The 21,853-nt window shown below is 38.7% G+C and overlaps 2 long non-coding RNA genes across 2 annotated transcripts; both read left to right on the forward strand.

Annotated features, from left to right (window-relative positions):
* Positions 1–2,686: 2,686 nt before the first annotated feature.
* Positions 2,687–4,342, forward strand: LOC141621779 (uncharacterized). Its single transcript, XR_012532666.1, has 4 exons — positions 2,687–3,047; positions 3,275–3,445; positions 3,565–3,834; positions 3,925–4,342. It is a non-coding gene; the product is annotated as an uncharacterized LOC141621779 (long non-coding RNA).
* A 1,138-nt stretch (positions 4,343–5,480) lies between these two features.
* On the forward strand, positions 5,481–6,029 carry LOC141621780 (uncharacterized). Its single transcript, XR_012532667.1, has 2 exons — positions 5,481–5,568; positions 5,787–6,029. It is a non-coding gene; the product is annotated as an uncharacterized LOC141621780 (long non-coding RNA).
* The last annotated feature ends 15,824 nt before the right edge of the window (positions 6,030–21,853 follow it).

Raw genomic sequence — 21,853 nt, forward strand, 5'->3', positions numbered from 1 at the left:
AGTCTCAGGAGGAGCCTCACGTCTTCCCATTTGAACTGCAGGGGGAGACGCTCGACCTATGCACGGGACACCCGGATTGCTCTCTGAGTCGCCCGACTTGAGCTAGAGCCACTCGGATTGTGACCCAGCATGGCTTCTCCTTCTTTGACTGCCTCAAGATCCGTGGGGATCGTTGAGGGGTCATGGGGGTCTTCACCATTGTCCCCTTTCTTTGCTTTATTGACTTAGGTCTTTGGTATTAATCTCCTCTTTGATGTTTGGTCATTGGATATCATCAATTTAGCTCCGCTTTACTCCATTTGGGCACCGTTAATGTTCTTCTCCTACAAAGGACACCAAACCTCATAGAATATGTATAGAAGGAGGCTAAAGACAAGAAACAACCACAATACATACTAAAAAGCATAGGAACTAGGCTAGTTAGGGGACTAAATGTGCGTAAATAGGAGTCACATCAAATATCCCCAAACCAAAACTTTGCTCGTCCCGAGTAAAGAGGTGACTAGAACTAGAACTTTATTTAAACTATCCTAATAATATAGCCAATGTGAGACAATTAGCGGGTCTTACTCCGCCCCTTCAACTCACAACAAGACATCCATGAGGTAAGATGCCTTCTTGCAAGGCAAGGTGGGGCTTGCTAAAATGGCGATACAACCAAGCATTAAGAACACAAAACAAGTAATGGATGCATCTATAAAAAAATAGCAACTTTCCTCATCTAAGTGACGGAAATCATCTACAAGGGAAGCAATTTAAGGGTACACACTCCATCATAGATATTGGTTCTCCTAGTTACTAAGTCCAAGAGGATACAAACAAGTCACCTCCAAGTTGTGTTAAACTAAGTTACCTTTGTCCATAATTGCTAAATGCTTTTGTCAAGAGCCAAGTCCCTTATGGTGTTAGAAACACTGTAGGATCGCGGAATTCTCCCTCTTGCCTAGACAAGAAGAAGGGTCGTCCCCTCTCTACCATACAACAAAGTAGGATCATCAAAGGATAGAAAGGGTTTCAAGATGCATGAGTTTCACAATGGTAGTTTGCTTTTGATTCCCCCTCCCCCCCAAATTGTTGTGGCATTTGACTTTTTGAGAACATTTCTTTGCCATTTTTGATGTTTGGCATTTTGATACTTGGTAAATTTCTCAATCTTTGCATTTTTGAACATTTTTCAAAGTAACCTCATTTTGTAGCAAGGCTACTTTCATTGAAGTATAGGAGTCTATTTTTGCTCCTCTTTTCATTGATGCAATTTGCAAACATTTGTTTTGATTTGGTACTTGAACTCAATTTGATGTTTTTGTGCCCATTCCCTTTTTGTTGAGAAAATATGATGATAGAAGTGAAAAAACGGTTGCATGGCATTAAGGGTCACCTTGGAATAAACGGTAGCCAAGGAGTTATCACACCACAAGGTACTCTTGACTAGGCCTTAGTCCATGGGTCAAAAGATACTAGTATGACACAACCTAGGGTCAAAAGATTCTAGCAAACAAAGTATCAAGGAGAAAAAATATCTACAAGGGCCTTAAATACACTTGTCAAGCTTCCCAAATAGGCATTTTCGCAAAATTTCTCTAACCATGCAAACTACATGACATGATACAACTATCATATATACAACCTAATGCATATGCTTCTATCAACTAAAATGCCATATAATCTAGATGCAAACTCTTAGAAACACATTGGTTCACACCGCATCAATCAAAATTATAGCCACATGGTCATTAACATATAAAAAGGAGGAAGGAGATTTGGAAAGATCATACCATGCGGTCTTCTATTTTCTTCATGCCTCGAATGTGGCATAGTCGACCCAATGTGATAAGAGTGATAAACAAACAAACAAATATATACAATATATACAATTCTACACTACAAAGGAAAGAACATGTTTTTGGAATTTTTTTAAATTTTCAAATTTTTAAGGGTTTTGTTTTTATGAAATTAAAGAACATATTTTTGAGTTTTTTCGAAATTTTTCAATGTTTATGTGTTTTGGAATATAAATTCCCATCCCCCACTTTATTTTGTTGTCCTCAATGTACATGTAGGAGTAGGAATGAAAAAGAAATACATGTTTTTTTTTTTTTTTTGATTTTATGGAAATGAAGTACGAATGCAATGATATGATATGAATGAATGCAAGTTCTAAGTAAATGCAATTCTATATGACATATATAACAAATGAATGCAATCTAAACTACACTAAATAATGCATGTTCTCTAATAACCTATGGTCACCTATGATCAAATCTCCCCAAACCGATTTAAGCACTATTTCTAGTGTAGAAAGGAATAGGTTTGGTCATTAGTGACTATGCATAAATTGTAGTCTATATGCAACTAACTACATGAATTATGTTAGATATAATACAATGCAAAATATTTAAAATGGAATGCAACTATAAAAATGTAGTACTACGGTTTTCCTAAGCTGGTACCACTACTACAAAAAGCGTTATGGACATCACTTTATAGACATCGGAGTTTTAGAAAACTGATGTACAAAATAATAGACATCGGAGATCTAAAAAACCGATGTCTACATAATTTAATATACATCAGTTCAACTTAAAAACTGATGTCCATTTTAAATAACATCAGACATATACAATATCTGATGTCTATTAATTTCCCCAAGATTGACTTTAAGTAACTCATCCGCGTATATCTCCATTCTCTATCACTCGTTCACTCTTTACTATAACCTAACTACTCTACTCACAGTTACTTACTCGTTCAACATCCCTCGCCCTAACCCATTCGTTCCCTTGCCTCACTCAAAAGCACACCACCACACCTTCGCCCATAACCGCCGACCACCACCCCATCGCCCATGACCGCCGACCACACCCCATCGTTCCCTTGCCTTGATCGCAAACCACCACAATCCATTTTCCCGCTACCGTTCTATCCAATTCACCATAGTCCATAACCCTTTCGCCCCAACAATAACCTTCTGCCACCACCACGCACAGGCCGTCGCTAGCAGCCGCCTTACGTCACCCTATCCGGCCTGCAGGCTACTCGCTTCATTGGTACAACTACTTTTCATATATTTCTATAGTTATTAGTATAAATTTTGAGGAATAGAAATTTGTAATTTATAAATTTTGTGTCATTTGTATTCAATTTGATTTGTTAGTATTTTATTGTGGCCAATTTAGGGAAGTATATCATTTGCTTGAAGGTTAATTGTAGTCAATTATGTCGTGTTTTGTTTGTTGATGTGCCTCTATTTTTTCTGCTCCATGCTTTAAATCAGGTTAATTCAGGACTGTTTCTGATGTTCTCGTTTTAATGGGAGTATAGAGTTTGAAAGAGACAATGAATTGTTTGCGACTGATGGCGAATCTAGGTGGATCAAAGTCTTCGAGTACTCCTCTGCTAGAATTGCTCCTTCAAATAATTATGTGCAATCAGTAGTCTCTATCTTGTATGTTTGGTTCCCTTGTGTTGCAATCTGTTTTAGTAAACATAGCATTTTTTATAATTGGGTTTATTCAGGTAGTGAATGAAGCAACACAAGTAGTGACTTTGATGGTATTGTGATAGGATTTGTAGATGTTCAAGCAATTTGATAGACTACAGACAAATTCAATGCTGCAGTGATGATAACTTAAGAAGAATCACTTGAGCAAAGAACGCAGGAGTAACATTTAAGAGAGGAATATGAGAGAAAGAGGAAGATTGTGATTTCATAGATAATGAGTGTCATACATCAGCCGCTATTTAGGCTGATAAATCAAGCCGTTACAATCAATTATAGGGAATGAAATTACTGAAATTAAGACAGATTCTCCGCACATGGCAGGTGTACTCCAGGTGAGCTATCCTTGTACTATCATGGTATTGCTTGCATATTCTATCTGTACATGATTTGTAACTGAATTCAAGTTCTCTATTCTGACCCAGGTTAGTAAATTGACCTATGGTTAGCCGACTCATCCTTTTGTTGTTTGAATTCTGCGCGCCAATTGTAAGATCATTGTCTCCCTTTGATGCTGCATTTATTTGTATAACATTTAGCTGAGCATTATCATCAATTACATCAGATTATTACTGTTCGGGATTTGTCTTGATCATCAAAGCAACCGTAACTCATACTTATGTTAACATGATATGGATGTGGCACATTTCGGGGAACCATCAATGGATTGTTACTTATGTTAGCTGAGCATTATCATCAATGCTGCATTTATTTGTATAACATTTAGCTGAACATTTCATGAACAAGATAGTCGGCCAGGTGGCCATTTCGGAGAACCATCAATGTATTTTTTCTTGTGAAAATGCAATGAATTCCTATTTATCACTTTAGGTGAGCTGTTGTTTTGAATCGATTGTTTGGCATTCCGGCTCTCGCAATGGATGGCAAGCTCAATTTGCGTATTTGGAATCAAGGTATGCTCTTCATAAAGTTATTTATTGTCTTGAGTGTTCATATTTTCGTGGCTGCTCTTTTAGCCAATCGTTTACATTATATAATGGTTGTTGAGAGATGAAGATGGGGGAGATTAAGAACGGGAGGGAAAGGTAATCCAAGACACTAGGCTAATGTCATGGTTGTTGTTTTCCTGTTGATTTAACTAAGGGTCTCTAAGACATAACCATTCTGTCATTGACATATGGTGACTGCTTAACTTATTATTGGTAGCTTGTCAGTATTCTGTCATTGAATTGAAACTTTGTGGCTAGTCTATTAGAAACCCACATACGTGGGATAAAATTGGTTTGTGGTATTTGGCTGTTTTACGTAGTGCTTTCCCTTCCTAAACTTCCCTCTTTTATAGTATTCCCAAACCAAGGCAACGGTGCTATTCTGCTTCCAGTTTGATGCCCAATTGTTTAATCGCTAGTTACTCTCTCTCACTATTATGCTTTCATTTAAGGACTCATGTGCTTCATGTCTGTAGGTTGTTAGATCGTGAGGGGATTAACGCCGAGCAACTTGCAAGGATCCAAGTCTTTTGAGCTTAAGGTAAAATGTTCCGCATTCTTCCTATGAGTGAACCTAATTCTTCTTGCTAGCATTGCCTCCTAAAATTTGTGCGCGTAATGCGGACTATCTCAAAGTTATGTAGTGACTTATTTTCTAGATTTGGGCAACTGTTTGTGGTAGTGTCAACTGTTAAGGGCAGTAGAATGCGCTTTGACACTTGGAAAATTGACTATATGACAGTAGATGTTTTGAGCAGGAAGATGCATAACATGATTACAAGAGATTAAATGGAGGGTTGGAAAGAGAGAGCTAGATAAGAATCGTGTAGTTACATGTTTTGATAGAAAATATGGACTCTACTGATGATGTTGCGTACTTATTTTGTTTTATTATTGTATTTTTCATTCTCTCCCCCTTTCCATTTTTCTCACCTCACTTTGATGGTCCCACATGATTCATGTTAACTGGCCGTAAATCATTTCGAGACTAAAGATTTGTTGCTGTTGCTCAGTGTATAGAGTACCTAATTCTTTTTTAAGTCTTTTTTCCCTCTGAAGACTACATACGAGGATGTTTTTCCAACTGAAGCAACAACTGTTGAGGAATATCTGCAATAGGTACTTTCCCTATTTTGTGAGTTAGTTCAAAAGTAAGAAATTGTTTGTTGCTTTCAAGATTCTTGAAACGTCTTGGTATTTTAGCTTACCTGTTTGTGACTTGAAATCTTGAGGATTGTGATCGGCGTGTACTTATATGCATCATTGAACTGTTGTGTTGAGCCAGATTTATATGTTGATATTTTTGTTTTCTCGTTAACTTTGTTGTGTTGAACCAGATTCTCTTGGTAATATGTCCAATGGGAGATGAGCAAACGAGGTCGCCAAGTAGTCTTGTCTCTTCGGCCTTTTTTTTAAACAATTAGTCAGTTTACATATCGGTTTATATTTTTGTATAGGTTAGTCGTCTAAGTAAATTTGACACATTATGTAGATGAATTTTTTTTGTAATTGGCTTTGGATAACCGATTGATTGTATACAGATATTTTTTGTTGATTGTGGAATCATTTTGCATTGTCATCATGTGTACGACTAATAAAGGCAACATCGTAATATTTTTTTTTATAAAAAATAATAATTATAGACATCGGATTTTTGCAAAAAAACTGATGTCCATTGATCAAATAGACATCGATTTTCCTAAAAATTCGATGTCCATTGATGAAATAGACATCAGTTTTCCTAAAAATCCGATGTCCATTGATCAAATAGACATCAGTTTTCCTAAAAATCCGATGTGCAAATTTTAATGGACATCGGTTTAAAATCCGATGTCCATTAATCCACAATGGACATGACCAAACTCTACATCGGTTGTGTATCCGATGTCCATATAGCGAAAAGTCCGATGTCCATCACAAGTTTTGTAGTAGTGTACTCGGCCGAGTATGACCTACTCGGTCGAGTAAGGGGTGTCGTGTATCCTGGTTTAGCTACTGCCCAGGAACACTCGGCCAAGTATGTGGAATACTCGACCGAGTAGATGGTACTCGGCCGAGTATACTCTATACTCGACCGAGTATCCGGTCTGATGGGTTTAATTCCGCGATTTGGTTAAGGTGATTAGAGATTATTATAAATTATGCTTTTACGGTTTCTAAATCAGTCTTTTACCAAAACTAAACGATGCTCACATCTCTCTCTAATCACCATAATCATTCTCAAGGCTAATTGATCGGTCGCAAGTCTATACTTCCGTCTCTTGTCGCGATTTATTTGGTAAGTCTCTAGTTCGTTGTAATTTGCTAATAGGTTGTATTTTAGGGTTTGGCCCTAGTATGAGGTTAAAACTCGTCGTCAAAAGCTAACTAACCAAAACAATATTTATAACTTCACAAACTACTCTTAGTAAAGAGGTAAGTAAAGGTCGGATCCCAAGGGACAGGTATTGATGCAGGATTTTGAATTGCAAATGGTTGTGTCTTAGGGTGTCACAATTTGGGTTGAGATAGGAGATCAACTAAACTAATTAACAATATAAAAGCAAAGTAATAAAAACAAGAAAGGTGATTAAAATGAGATATAAATAATTGATTAAAAGCACCAGGGTGTCATGGGTTCATAGGGGATTCATGGGAGTTGATCATACAAACATGTTCTCTCTACTAGATGCAAGAACTTATTGTTGTGATGGGATCGAGTTGGTGTATAAGCTTACAATCCCTAAGAAGATTTGGGTCCCGGAGCCGAATCGATTAGATTGTACAATACCTACAAGTCGACTTAATCCTTCCTATCCAACTATATGCATGGTCTAATGAGACTCGAGTTGGTGTATAAGCTTACAAGTCTCATTTAAAAGATAGGTGATGGGTAAAAAATGCAAGGATTCATAGGCTCGCATTTAATCAAACATAACATGTGCATAAGTTGAAATCACAACAAGCAAGCAAATTAATTATGAAAACATATTAGATTAAGCATGAATAAATCCCCATGTTGGTTTCCCCTAATTCCCCATTAACCCTAGTTAAGGAAACTACTCACTCATTATCAAGTTTAACATGCTAACAAGGTTGTCAATCATACTAGCAAGGCAAAACATGATGAATAAATGAAAATGATTAACAATAATTAAACAACGTTAAGAGAGAATTATACCTATGAAGATGATTCCAAACAATAAAGCAACGAATAATAGAAGTACTTGATGATTGATGGAAGGTTGTCAATCCTCCAAATAAACCCAAATAATCTTCTAATTACCCAAAATAAATGAAGAACAATAGAGAAATCAAGGAAAGATTAAGTATTGAGATTTGTATTAAGACTAGATTAAAAGTTGATTACAAGACTAAGGAATTATTAGAACTTGATTAAGAAAGTACTAAGAGGGCATGCCAATCTAAGTAGTACAATGGGGTATTTATACTAAAGATTAGGTACAAGGATTAGGGTTAAAAAAGGCTTAAATGACTATTAAGACCCTTAAGCAAAGTTGAGGAAATGCTCCTCTCCAAGGAAATGAGCATTTCCGTTTTGCTGGTCCCGTATGGATATGCTCGTCCCGAGCGGCTTGAGTCTTGGAACGGTGGGTTCTGTCCTGTGATCCGAGCGGATCATGGAGGAGACGCTCAGATCCTTTGGCTTCAAGACGAGCGTCTTGACTGGAGGACGCTCGAATGGTGGTGCTAGGAGACGCTCGGATTGGTGGCAATCCACTCGGATCCTGGGTCAGACAGCTTCTTTTCTCTTCATTCCTCAACAATCCGCGGGGATCTTGTTGAGGATGCAAGGATCCTTTCATCATTGCCCAATCTAATTTATTATCTACGTAGACCATCTAGTATTGTCTTCTTCTTGATGCTTGGTCATTATATGCGATCAATTTAGCTCCATTTCGCCATGTAAATGCAAGGTTAGCTCTCCTTTCCTACCAAGGGGGAAAAAACCTCAAAGAATACGCTAAATGGGAAACTAACGATAGTAAATGACCCAATTATGCACTATAAAGCATAGGAACGAGGTTAATTCGGAGGCTAAATGTGCTCAAATATGAGTCACATCAAACATCTCCAAACCGAACCTTTGCTCGTCCCGAGTAAAGAGGTGACAAAAACTAGGATCCTTATTTAAACTAACCTACTAATATAGCCTATATGAGACAATTAGTGGGTCTCACTCCACCCCTTCAACTCACAACAAGACAACCATGAGGTAGGATGCCTTCTTGCAATGCAAGGTGGGTGTTGCCAAAATGGCGATACATCCAAGCATTAAAGCATACAAAACAAGGAATGGATGCATCTTCAAAAATAAATAGCCACTTTCCTCATCTAAGTGGCGGAAATTATATAAAAGGGAAGCAATCTAAGGGTACACACTCCTTCATAGATATGATTTCTTCAAACTACTAAGCCTAGAAGGATACCAATAAATCACCTCTAAGTTGTGTCAAGCTAGGGTACCTTTGTCCTTAATCGTTAAATGCTTTCATCAAGGGTAGACTCCACTACTACAAATCCAGGCAACCACAACGGCCCTTTAACAACGCTTATTCACGAAAATCACCATAAGACGTTCTAGAATGGATGGCGCGAATTTTACTAAACTTAATTACAACGGTTATGTGTTGTTAACCATTGTTATTTGTTTTAATAACGGGTCAAACTTGCACAACCGTTGTTAATATAAAAACTAAGAACAACAGTTTACTCTGTAATACATTATAACCGTTGTGAATAATTTGGCGTAAAATTAGTGAAAAGTAATTACAACGGTTATATTAAAACCCGTTATAATTACTTTTTAACAACGGTTTTCTAAGGAACCGTTGTTAATATATTATCTAATGACAATGGTTATATGTGTAATAACCGTTGTCAATACTTTCAAGCAAATACCGCAATATATACTACACAAACACAGACCAGCTACCAGCCACAAACACAAACACAAACACAAACACAAACACAAACACAAACACAAACACAAACACAAACACAAACACAAACACAAACACAACAAACACAAACACAAACACAAACACAAACACAAATACATAACCACACTCTTTCTCATCGTCTCTTTCTCATCGTCGCTTTATCATCTCCGTCATTGTTGTTGTCATCGTCTCTTTCTCTCTCTAATTATCAGGTAAATATCTATCGCTTTATGGTTTTAGGTTTTGTCATCTCCGTCATTATTGTTCTTTCTCTAATTATTTTATTTGCAAGTGTTTTTCTCAATCATTGTTCTTTCTCTAATTATTATTCGCTTAATTAGTTTTTCTGCGTTTATTAGTAAAACAAATTAAATAAAATAAAACAAAGAAGATAATGGAGAGGAATGCATAAACTTAATTAATTGATATATATACATAAACTTATTTCATTGCTAAAAATACAATTCTTAGATATTCATATAGAGATGCATTCTCTTCTATGATATTCATCCTCTCCTCCTTTGCTATTTGGAGGTTTCGTTCCGCAGATGCAATATCGTCATATAGCTCCATTATCTGCGGCTCTAACAAGCCATTTTTTTTGGCGTCCTTGAGTGCGATCTGAACGTCCTCAAGGTAGAGCCTGTACTTCCTCTCGATTTCCAGCAAGCGGCGTATGAAACTTTTATTGTACTCGGTCATAATGCATATAAAACGAATGGTATCATTCATTGTTGAAGGAAGTTTGAAGTTTATTAGGTTTTAAAGATTTAGGGTTTGGAGATTAAGGGTGGAGATAGTGATATAATGGATCGCTTATTGAGATAGTGAAATGAATTTATACTTAGTAATGTGTCGTTTGAGTTGTTTTTTTATGTTTAGGAAGTTGTGCCATAAACCTTCTCATTCCTTAAATTGTGTCCTTTCATATGCAGGGATTTGGCAGTATAATGCATGCATCGGAAGCATAATTAGGGGCAGTAATAATGCATGCATCTAGTAATATATAATTTATTTATTTATTTTTTAAAATCAATAACAACGGTTATTTTAAAAAAAAACCGTTGTCTTTAGTTATAACAACGGTTTTTTCTATTGTAACCGTTGTTATAACTTTCCCACCAATTCACACTTACCACAACAAATGTCTTGTAACGACAACGGTTTTTAACCGTTATTAATAGTTTTCACAGCGGGTTTCTTAGAAAAACCAATCGTTGTTAAAACCTTTAACAACGGACGCTTTAACAACATCCGCTTTTTTATATAACAACGGTTTTTAACCGTTGTTATAGCCTGTATCTGTAGTAGTGCTCCCTATGGTGTTAGAAACACTGGAGGATCGCGGAATTCCTCTTCTTGCCTAAACAAGAAGAGGGTCGTCCTCTCTCTACCATGCACAAAAGTGGATTCGATGGAAAAGGGATCGATAGTATTTGAGTTTCATGTGGGAGTTTGCTTTTGTTGTTGTTATTTCCCCTCCAATTTCTTGTGGTATTTGACATTTTGAGAACATTTCTTTGCCATTTCTTTTGATGTTTGGCATTTCAACATTTGGCAATTTCAACTTTTTCTTGCATTTTCTTTTGAACATTTTCAAAGTCACCCCATTTGTAGTGAGGGTGCTTATATTTGAAGAATAGGAGTTTTCATTTTTGTTACTCCTCTTTTCTTTTGATGCAATTGCAAGCTTTTTGACTTTCATTTCATTTCTTGAACTCAAATTTGTACAATTTTTGGGGCCATTCCCTTTTTGATGACAAAAATGTGGTAGAACATGGAAGATGGTTGCATGGCTTCTAGGGTCACCTTGGAATAAACGGTAGCCAAGGAGTTATCACACCACAAGGTACTCTTGACTAGGCCTTAATCCATGGATCAAAGGATGCTTGCATGACACATCCTAGGGTGTTTTACAAGTATTCTAACAAGCAAAGTCTTAAGAAGAAAAAGTATCTACAAGGGCCTTATATACACTTCTCAAGCTTCCCAAATAGATGTTTTCACAAAACATTTCCTAAAATGCAACTACAAGCCATGATGCAACTAACATTTATACAACCTAATGCATATGCTTCTCCCAACGAGCATGCCAAATAATCTAAATGCAGTCCTATAATCACATTGTTTATACCGCATCAATCAAAATAAAGACACATAGTCATTAACATACAGAGGAAAAAGGAGATTGGAAAGATCATAACATGCGGTCTTCAATATTCTCATGTCTCGGATGTGGCGTAGTCGATCAATGTGAATAAGGATAGACAAACACAATATATACAAACACAATATATATACAAGACTACACTATAAAGGAAATGAACATGTTTTTGGGTTTTTCAAATTTTCAAATTTTTATGGTTTTTATGCTTTATGGAATAAAAAGACATGTTTTGGTATTTTTCAAAAATTTTCAATTTTTATCATTTTTGCTTTAAAAGTCATGTTAGAATTTCCTATCCCCACACTAGTATGGGCATTGTCCTCAATGGCCAATACGATAGGAAATTATGCAAGCTATATGAGAATGCATGATTTCTATACTAAATGCAAACTATATGACATATAAACAAGTGATGCAAACTACACTACACTATATGATGCATGAATTGTTGTTTGGTTGGAGAGCATAATTTGAATTAACTCCCAATGCTTATGCTTGAACTTCCCCAAACCAAATGAGACACTATTGCTAATGTCAAAAATCGGAAAGTTCATGCACAAGAATGTTATGCATGAAACTAAATTTATCATTTTGGATTTTACATGTGGGAACAATTAATTTAACATCACCCAAATGTTGCCTAGGTGGAATAATAGTCCTTTTTTTTACGAGGACACCCAAGAAAATGAAACAATCAATTAAGTTAACAAATCATGAAATTCTTGTCATGAAAAAGAAATGCGGGGGAATAACAGAAACTTCACTTTGGCCTTGATGGGTGCCTCATGCCCGCTCCACCTAGCTCATGAAGTATTCCCTAAAGGTCGTCATCATCCCCTCCGAAGTCACTATCCCAAGGTTCTCTTGATGCATCACTCTCATGAAAGTCCATGAACTCATCCCCCTCGCTATTTAACTCCACCGTGTCATCACCACTCAATTTTTCACCCTCTTCTTCTTCTTGACCATGCGCTCCACCATTGGCGTTTTCCGAATTCAGAAAGAGGATATTAATTTGGGCCCAAGAGGGAAGCATTCCCTCCTCACTAATATGTCCTTGCCGGGCCAATCGGTGGAATTGTGAATACAAAGCATACTAGTTGTCACATTGGCCACATATTGTCGTAGGTGCATGTCTTGAAGGATACCCGTAATAAAATCATCCCTAGGGAGGATGAAGGGGTTCGGGTGGTTGTAAGGTTGGTATTGGAAGGGGTATGGTGAGATCACAACTTTTTCATTGTCATTTGCTTCGGTTTCTTGTTGTCGAGGTGGAGTAGGAGGTTGGTTTTGGTTAGCCCGGTTTGCATTTGACGGGATGAAGTAAGATGGGACTTGAGAGAGGGGGCCTCTTCTAGGTGAAATATTTGTCAATCCTTCCATGGAAAGGTATATAGGGGTGCTCCCTTTGATGATCCATTTTATCCTTTTTTCAAAGCCCTCAAGGGCTATCCAATGATGTTGTAGAAGTAACATTTCATCGATCCTTGTTTTTCCGGGAAGAGGGGTGTAGGCATTGTTATGATTGAAGTTGGGGTTAAAGTGTTTTGCAAGCTTGGTTACTAACCCGCCATTAACAATATGTATCATGCCATCATCGTCCCCATTTCTAAACTTCGCCCATTTCTCAAGAAGTACTAGGGGTGCATTAAAGTTGTAACCACTCTGCCCTTGTATTTTGAGGTAAGATTCCATGAAAACAAGGTCGAGTTCATTGACGACCGTGGAGTCGCGGCGGGCTAGAAGAATACCGGTGATGAATAGATAGGTGCACCGAATGATTGGGTTTTGAATGTAGGAGGCTGAGCATTCTTTGAGGTAAATAAAGTCGCGACCGGTTAGAGCTCGCCAAAGAGGTGCTATAGAGTAGTTTCGGGTCTAGATGTTCAGGTAGGCGAAACATCGAGACCTAGCACACTCGCAAATTCCACTAATGTCATCATCCGGGTTGCATTCTCAAGATGAAATTGCACACAAATTGTATTGTTTATGGTGGAGATCTTTAGGAAGCTCAAAACCTCAAGAACCAAAGGCCTATAGGTGAGCTCATGCATATTGAACATAGAAGAAAGACCAAATAGCTCAAATAGTGCCTCGGTTTGATGGTAGATGCCGAGTTTTCTCAAGGTGTCATGGCAAACAAATTTAGTGGGAAGAATGTTCTTACCAAGTAGACGATGGAAGACAAGCCTTTGGACATTATTAACAAATTCAATATTTGAGAATTCATTGAGTCTTGAGAGATCTACAACTTCTTCATTTTCCCTTCTTAGAGTGTTGAGGTGGGAAGTTGAGGAACTTCCAATCACTCTAGCTCTCATCCTTTCTCTAGGTAAGGACCTTGTTTGTCTCATCTTGAAATAATTCTTGAATTTGATTTGTTGATGAGGATATTCTTTGCAATTAGGGGTCCTTTTTTAAAACCCTAGGTTTTTGGGGTTTTTGAATTAGAGAGATGAGTGGATGCTTTTGATGTGTTGTGGGTTATATGGGAGGGGATTTTATGTTTTATAGAGGAAGGAAGGATGAGGTGTCCCGAAATGTGTGGTGGGGAGGGGTTTTAATTGTCGAGAAAATAGAAGAGCAGGACGGTAGGGAGACGAGCGGATCGAGCACGGGATGCTCGGATCATAGCTCCAGGAGACGAGCGGATCGCCCACGGGACGCTCGGATCCATAGTCAGAGTAAAATCCCATATTTTGAAGTAGCCAAGACGCCCGGATTTTTAATGCGACGAGCGTCTTTGCTTGAGACGAGCGTCTTATTCTAGAGACGCTCGGATGCATAGTCAGTGCAGGTTCTCCAACTTCCAGGTACCCTAACACGAGCGAATAACGCCCAGGACGCTCGGATATATGCCTAAGACGCTCGGATCCATACTGGGACGCTCGGGTTGCCTGTTTTCCTCACGGGCTCAGGTCTGCCCGTGGGAATCTCTTCCTTTGGTCTTCTTCTTCCTCAATTGATAAGAGTGCTTCCCCACACTTGAATTTCTAAATCCTTCATTCATCAAAAAGAGTTAGTGACCCTCCCTCACTCACTCTCATGTCAAGAATCATGCTTCTTCTTAAAATGCAATAAAGTTAAAAATACAAGTGAGAAGAGTTAGTATATTTATAAATGGTGGTTTGGAGAGGACTCCACCAAACTCTCTTTCCTTGATGGTCTTCTCATGGAGGGAGAGGCCCGAGGCGGATGACCTCGACTTCTCCAATGAATGCTCCCTCATAATATGGTTTTAACCTTTGCCCATTGACTTTGAATTTGTTTCCATCTTCTGACTTTATCTCAAAGTCTCCATATTTTCCTACCTCAGTAATCACATAGGGACCCATCCATCTAGAATTAAACTTCCCAGGAAAGAGTCAATATCGGGAATTAAATAGAAGGAATTTGTCTCCCTTGTACAAGGCCGTTTGCTTGATTCTTTTGTCATGAAGCAACTTTGTCCTTTCTTTGTAGATATTAGCATTTTCATAGAATTGTAGTCGGAATTCCTCCAAATCTTGGATTTGCATTATCCTCTTTTGGCCACTTAGCTTGAGATCAAGGTTGAGAGCTTTGATTGCCCAAAAAGCTTTGTATTCTAGCTCAATTGGCAAATGACATGCTTTCCCATAGACTATCTTGTAAGGGGAGGCTCATATGGGAGTCTTATAGGCCGTCCTATAAGCCCAAAGAGTGTCATCAAGCTTCATACTCCAATCCTTACGAATATTGTTAACAACCTTTTCAAGAATTTATTTGATCTCTCTATTTGAAACTTCAACTTGACCGCTTGTTTGAGGATGATATCACAAGCCGGTCCTATGTTGAACACCATACTTTGCCAAAAGGGATGTGAGCTTATTTTCATGGAAATGTGTCCCTCCATCACTAATGATTGCTCTAGGGACTCCAAATCTTAAGAAGATTATTTTCTTGAGAAGCTTAGTAACCGTTTTGGCGTCATCGGTTGGAGTGGCAATTGCCTCTACCCATTTTGATACATAATCAACGGCTACGAGAATGTATTTGTTTCCTTGAGATGATACAAATGGTCCTTGGTAGTCAATTCCCCATACATCGAAAATTTCTACCTCCAATATTCCTCGTTGTGGCATTTCATTCCTCCAAGAAATGTTCCCGGTTCTTTGGCAAGGATCACAATGGAAAATAAACTCTCTAGCATCTTCAAACATGGTAGTCCAAAAGAAACCTGATTGAAGGACTTTAGCAATAGTTCTTCGTGCTCCATGATGCCCTCCATAAGGTGATGAATGACATCCCTTAAAAATACCTTGAACTTCCCATTGGGGTACGCACCTTCGGTAAAGTCCATCGCTACATTCTTTGTTAAGATTAGGATCATCCAAAAAGTATCTCTTTACTTCAACAAGAATCTCTTTCTTTGGTTGTAGTTCAAATTTGGAGGAAGGACTCCTCCCACAATGTAGTTAGCATATTCGGCAAGCCATGGTGTGATGTGCCTCTCAAGTTGTGATTGGATGGCCATTAAGATATCATCGGGGAAAGAGTCATCGATCGGTGTCTCTCCCTCATCACAATGGAATTGAATTCTTGACAAGTGATCCGCTACCACATTTTCGGCTCCCTTCTTGTCTCTTATCTCTAAATCGAATTCTTGGAGTAGCAAAATCCATCTCAACAATCTTGGCTTTGCTTCTTTCTTTATCAAGATATGTCTAAGAGCACGATGGTCCGAGAAAACAATCACTTTTGATCCTAGCAAATAGGAATGAAATTTGTCTAAAGCATAAACAATGGCAAGGAGTTCCTTCTCGGTAGTGTCATAGCTCACTTGTGTGGAATAAATAGTCTTGCTTATGTAATAGATAGCATGCAAAGCCTTTCCTACCCGTTGGCCAAGAACCGCTCCAATGGCGTAGTTACACGCATCGCACATGATCTGAAATGGTAGTTCCCAATTTGGTGGTTGGATGATTGGTGCCTGATACCCGTCGTTGTGAGTACCAAAGATAATATTTATAATTCCTATTAAGACTAACCTAGGCTAGTGGTAACAGGGTCGAACCACAAGGAGGCAGATGTAAATCCTAGCTGATTTATATTTAGTCTAAGGTAACAATTGTGGGGGTTGAGTTGAGATGGTCTATAGCTAAGAACAAATAAAGATAATAAACTAAAAAGAGATGGATTAAACAGATTAAGAAGGGGTACTAGGATGATCGGTTCATTATAACCGGCAAAGAAACTAAGTCGGTCCGAGCTAACACAGGTGAGGCGGGAAATAAAGAGGTCCTCTCGGTCCACTCTTAACAAATAGCATCTTTCGATCTCGCTATAGGTCCCTAATATCGCTAATACTAACTTTCGTTCTGAAAAGTGACTAATGGTCTAAACTATACCTATCTTTCGATCTTAGCACAGTTTAGTCGATTCAATTGATGGTCCAACGACTTACCCTATCTTTCGATCTAACGGGTCGGTCACAAAATAAGCATCTAACTGGTCGCATGCATTCGATTCGTTAAACACAACATTAAAATCAATTAAAACGAAATAAAGCTCACAAGGTCAGTCGATCGACCGGGTAAGGTGGTCGATCGACCAACACGCGGGTTCAGGCCGTGTCTAATCTAATGCCGCCTATGCTACAATTCGCCTACATCCTAGCACAAATTATTTAGCTACTCATGGCAATGATGGAAACTATAACAACAATAAAGATTAAAACTACGGGATTCATGCTTGAATTGATGATATAAAGAAATTGCATAAGATGATAATTATGGCTTTCGGGGAACTAACTAGCAAATCTATTTCTACGAATGCAATAAAGATGAACTGAAATAAGAACAAGGGAATACCGAAATTTCAGAGGAAAGATTAAAACCGCGAATGAAAATCCGATGCAAAACCAATATTCCGAACCCTAATTCTTGATAAAACTGAAACTGAATGTAATTTCTGATAATAAAGTTTGATGATAACTAAAAGTTTCTAGGTTACGTTATATAGACAGTAACGTAACTTCTTATTTCCTAAACCTAGCATTACGGGCTTGCGCTTCCTCAGTCTTCTAATTTTCGTCTGATATAGCAGTTGGGTCGATCGATTGAAAGGATCGGTCGATCGATCGGTCCTCGTGTCTGAGAGCTTCGGAACCCGAACATTGGTCGATCGACTGAGGGTGATGGTCGATCGACCACTTGAGCTGCTACTTGACTTCTTAAAACTCGTGGACTTGTCCTTTGGGCCTTGAATTGCGCACCAAGCTCGTTCCCTAAGCAAATACTCCTCGTCACATGCAATGCAAGATACTCGGGGACGGATTTAGCTTGATTTCCATTTGGATTCTTCACATTTACGCAATAATGTACAAAATACGGAAGTAGACGGAAATAGGGAGAAATGCAGCATAAACTACATGAATGAGCTCTGAAATGTGTGTAAAAAGGGATGTAAAACATCATATAAAAGACACGCATCAAACTTCCCCAAACCAAACCTTTGCTTGTCCCCAAGCAAGAACTAGACTCGATCTAATGACCTAATGGAACGAGTTCAATCTCAGAGCGAAATGCAAACTGTTAAGCCTAAACCAATTTAATGCACAACCAACAATCAATTAGTAATGTGAATCATGCAAACGAATTATGAAGCCGTTAAAAACATGTTGAACCGCCAACTGTAGAGACTTATCAAATTGGACTCTCACGGGTCGCTCAAATCACTCAAATAAGTACAGGTGAATATATGTAAGATAGAAAGAATTAATTTTGTAGTGACTCTCACCTAACTACGACATATAAGAACATGCCAGCAATAGAATATGAAAATGATCTCTTGGCCGTACATATGCATTCTAACCAACAGATAACCAAAGACACATGCCGAGGTATATATGGGATATGTGAGGTATGGGTAAGAAGAGGCAAAACATTTTATGGTAAAGTGGAGGTATAGGTGATCAAGCTAGTACCAAAATAGAACCAAGTGGCAACATCCAACTTCTTGCTCATAATCAAACGAAACGGTGCTATAGCAAGCACAAAGCTCACAATCTCCAAAATACTAAATCAATAAACTCCCCATAAAATATAAATGGAACATGGGAGCAAAAATCGCCAAAAGATAAGGATTAAATTATGCGAATTGACTTTTTCTCGGATCTTCAGTCGATCGACCCATTTGGGCAGTCGATCGACTTCCTTGAACAGTACAGAACTCTTTTTTTTTTCTTTTTCGAGTCTTTTTCATCTTTTCTTTTCTTCTTCTTTTTCTATTTCTTTCTTTCCCTTATTTCATCTTCCTAACACTCATCTCAACAGAGCATATGCCACCAAAATTGAGTAACAATCCCAAAAACTAAACTACTAGCTTGACAAAGGACAGGCTAAATGTAGGATGTAGTAAATGGGACAAAAAAAGGGATATTTTGGCAGTGTGAAGTTTATGGGCCTAATAAGGAAAGGGAAACCTCTACCACATGTGTCAACAAACCGCAAACCGAATGCATACAGGTGTTAAGTAGATCAAGTTCATATTTATGCAAATTAAGGAAACATGTCTCATAAGGAGTACTACTCACATTCCTAAATAAACCGGTCATTAATGTCACCAGTTATAGGCTCTAATTCTCAGAATGTATGATGTAGGTTGCCAATTTTCAAAGTCAAGTCTAAGGTCCAGCAAAATGATGTAACGAAAACTCGTAGATATGCATAAACGATTCTACTAATAACATGTTAATCTAGCAAGGCTTAGGCAAAACAGGTGTAAATGCAAGATCATCATGGAAATACTACCGTTCCGACTCGACCTATATGCCAAAATAAACGTGCATTTTAAGGGAATTGTTTTTGAAATTTTTCAATTTATTGAAATTTTTCAATTTTTTTGGATTTTTGTATATATAAGAGAAATGAAATGAAACAATGCAAAACAAAATTTAAACGTGAATGCAAGCAAATGATATGCGACGCAAAACCCTTCCCCAAACCAAATCGCACAATGTCCCCATTGTGCAAAATCATATAATAAAGGAAAGAGAAATGGGAATTTGCGAGATATAAATAAATATGACATGAAGTAAAGAAAGCGGGAACTCACAAGACTTTAAGCGCAAAGGAAACCTCCCCAAACCAGCGTGAGCTAGGAGGTTTCAGTAGCTAGCAGTGCTACCATAAGTGCCTGAAAAGACAAACAAAATACCACGCATAAAACGAGAAAAACAATTTTGGAGCGGTAAAATTGTGCATAAATAAGAGAATTTGAAGAAATAAGTAATATGATGGAAAGCAAGGCGGATTAGAAAACTCCCTTAGATCCGCATATCGACCAAACACAGCAGGGGAGAGGTCGTGAACAAATATAGCAGCAGCAGTGGTCGATCGACCACTACGATCAGTCGATCGACCAAGTGGGCATGAACAGTAGCTTCTGTAAACCGGCAAATCAGTCGATCGACCATATAGGCCAGTCGATCGACTAAAAACACTGCTGCAACATCTTAATTCTTCGTGTTAGCTCAATAACTAGAGCTACCGGGGTCTAAAACCTGCAAGTACACAATAATACGCGCCCAAAATTGCGCAAAACCCAGAATAATGTCTAAAGTGCTTAAAAAATGAAAATCCTAAAAAAAACAAAATAAAATGCGAAGTTTTCGCACACACAAAAGTAATGAAAATTGTTGTAACAAAAGAAAATAAAATGAAGTTTATAACGAACTCGATCAACTAATAGTTGATCAAGAAGGACCACCGTATGGCCCACTTCGTCGGCTTCTGGCTACTAGAGGTAGCCTCAATGGTGCTCATCTTGTCGGCTGCACCCTTCTCAACTTCAACAGTCGGAGAGCTCAATGGATCAACTTCGTCATCTCCCCAATCAAGGACTCCCTTGGAATCGTCAGAATCCAAATCAGCCCATCTCACCTTGGCTGGCTCATCTTCCACTTCCTCATCAATCCCATAGCTTAGGCATCCAAGGCCTCCTCTTTGAATGATAGGCTTTGTCGCAGCTAGAGTGACCTGCAACTCATCCTTCCCCAAACCGGCTCCTGCAATGTCTAAAACAACAGATTCCTTCTCCTTTTTGCTCCCAATCTGGGGCGAAGGGGTTAGCACAGGAGTAGTAATAGAGACAGGCAATTCGGGAAGCACAAAGTACGATTTCTTTTCGAAACCGTATTACAAAGTAACAGCCACATGGGGTCCTTCTTCTTAGCATGTTGGGCAAAAATGATAGAATGTTTCCCAACTTTGAAGGTCAAAGTTCCAGAGCCTACGTCAATAACTGCACCAGCAGTGTGCAGAAACGGCCTACCTAGGATGATTGGTATATGGGCATCCTCAGGCATGTCAAGGACAACAAAGTCAACAGGGAAGAAAAACTTCCCTATTTGGACGGGTATGTCCTCTAGGACTCCTATAGGCTCGACCGCAGATCGGTGGACATTTGAACTGTCATGTCTGTGATAGCAAACCGGGTCAACTTAAGCTTCCTAGCAAAACTCAAGGGCATGACGCTTATACTAGCCCCTAGGTCACATAATGCCTTCTCAATAGAGAAGGTACCTATTTTGCAAGGAACAGAAAAGCTACCCGGATCCTCTAACTTATGGGGCGATGTAGAGACAGATAGGAGCAAGACTCCTTAGTAAGTGCGACAAAGTGTGCCTTTGTTTCAAGTGACCGCTTTTTGGACAAAAGTTGTTTCATAAATTTAGTATAAGCGGGCACTTGGTTAACTAACTCGAGAAAAGGGACCTGTACATTCAGACTACGGATAACTTTTTCAAATTTGCTGAAAGATACCTGTTCCTTGGTCGGCACTAGCCTCTCCGGATAAGGGGTTGTAAGAAGTACCTTAGCCCTCTCCTCCAAATCACGCGCGCCGGCATCCTTGGACTTAGGCTGAAAGTCCGTCACCTTCTCTTTGTTGAAGCTAGATCCCTCCTCAGACCGTCTCAAATGTGAGCCATTAACCGTCATTGGGTCGACCTTCGGGATCGGGACTGACCCATCAGCACTCTGGTCTTGTCCTAAAGTCTTCGGGACTGTGGTACCCCGAAACAAGTGGTCTCGCAGATTATTTGGCATCAAAGGACGAAATTCCTCAGCATCAGCAGCGATCCCAGTCGATCGACCACTGTCCTTAGTCGATCGACTGAGATGTACAGTTCCAGAAGCTCCTGTAACCCGTGGTTCAGTCGATCGACTAGGTATATCAGTCGATCGACTGAAATACCTGGTAGACGCCTTTTTCTTTGATTTGCTCGTTGAAGCTTTCTCTTGACTTGTTTCCGGCTCATCTTTTTCAACAG

Source organism: Silene latifolia, chromosome X, assembly GCF_048544455.1.
Source record: "Silene latifolia isolate original U9 population chromosome X, ASM4854445v1, whole genome shotgun sequence".
Classification (NCBI taxonomy): domain Eukaryota; kingdom Viridiplantae; phylum Streptophyta; class Magnoliopsida; order Caryophyllales; family Caryophyllaceae; genus Silene; species Silene latifolia.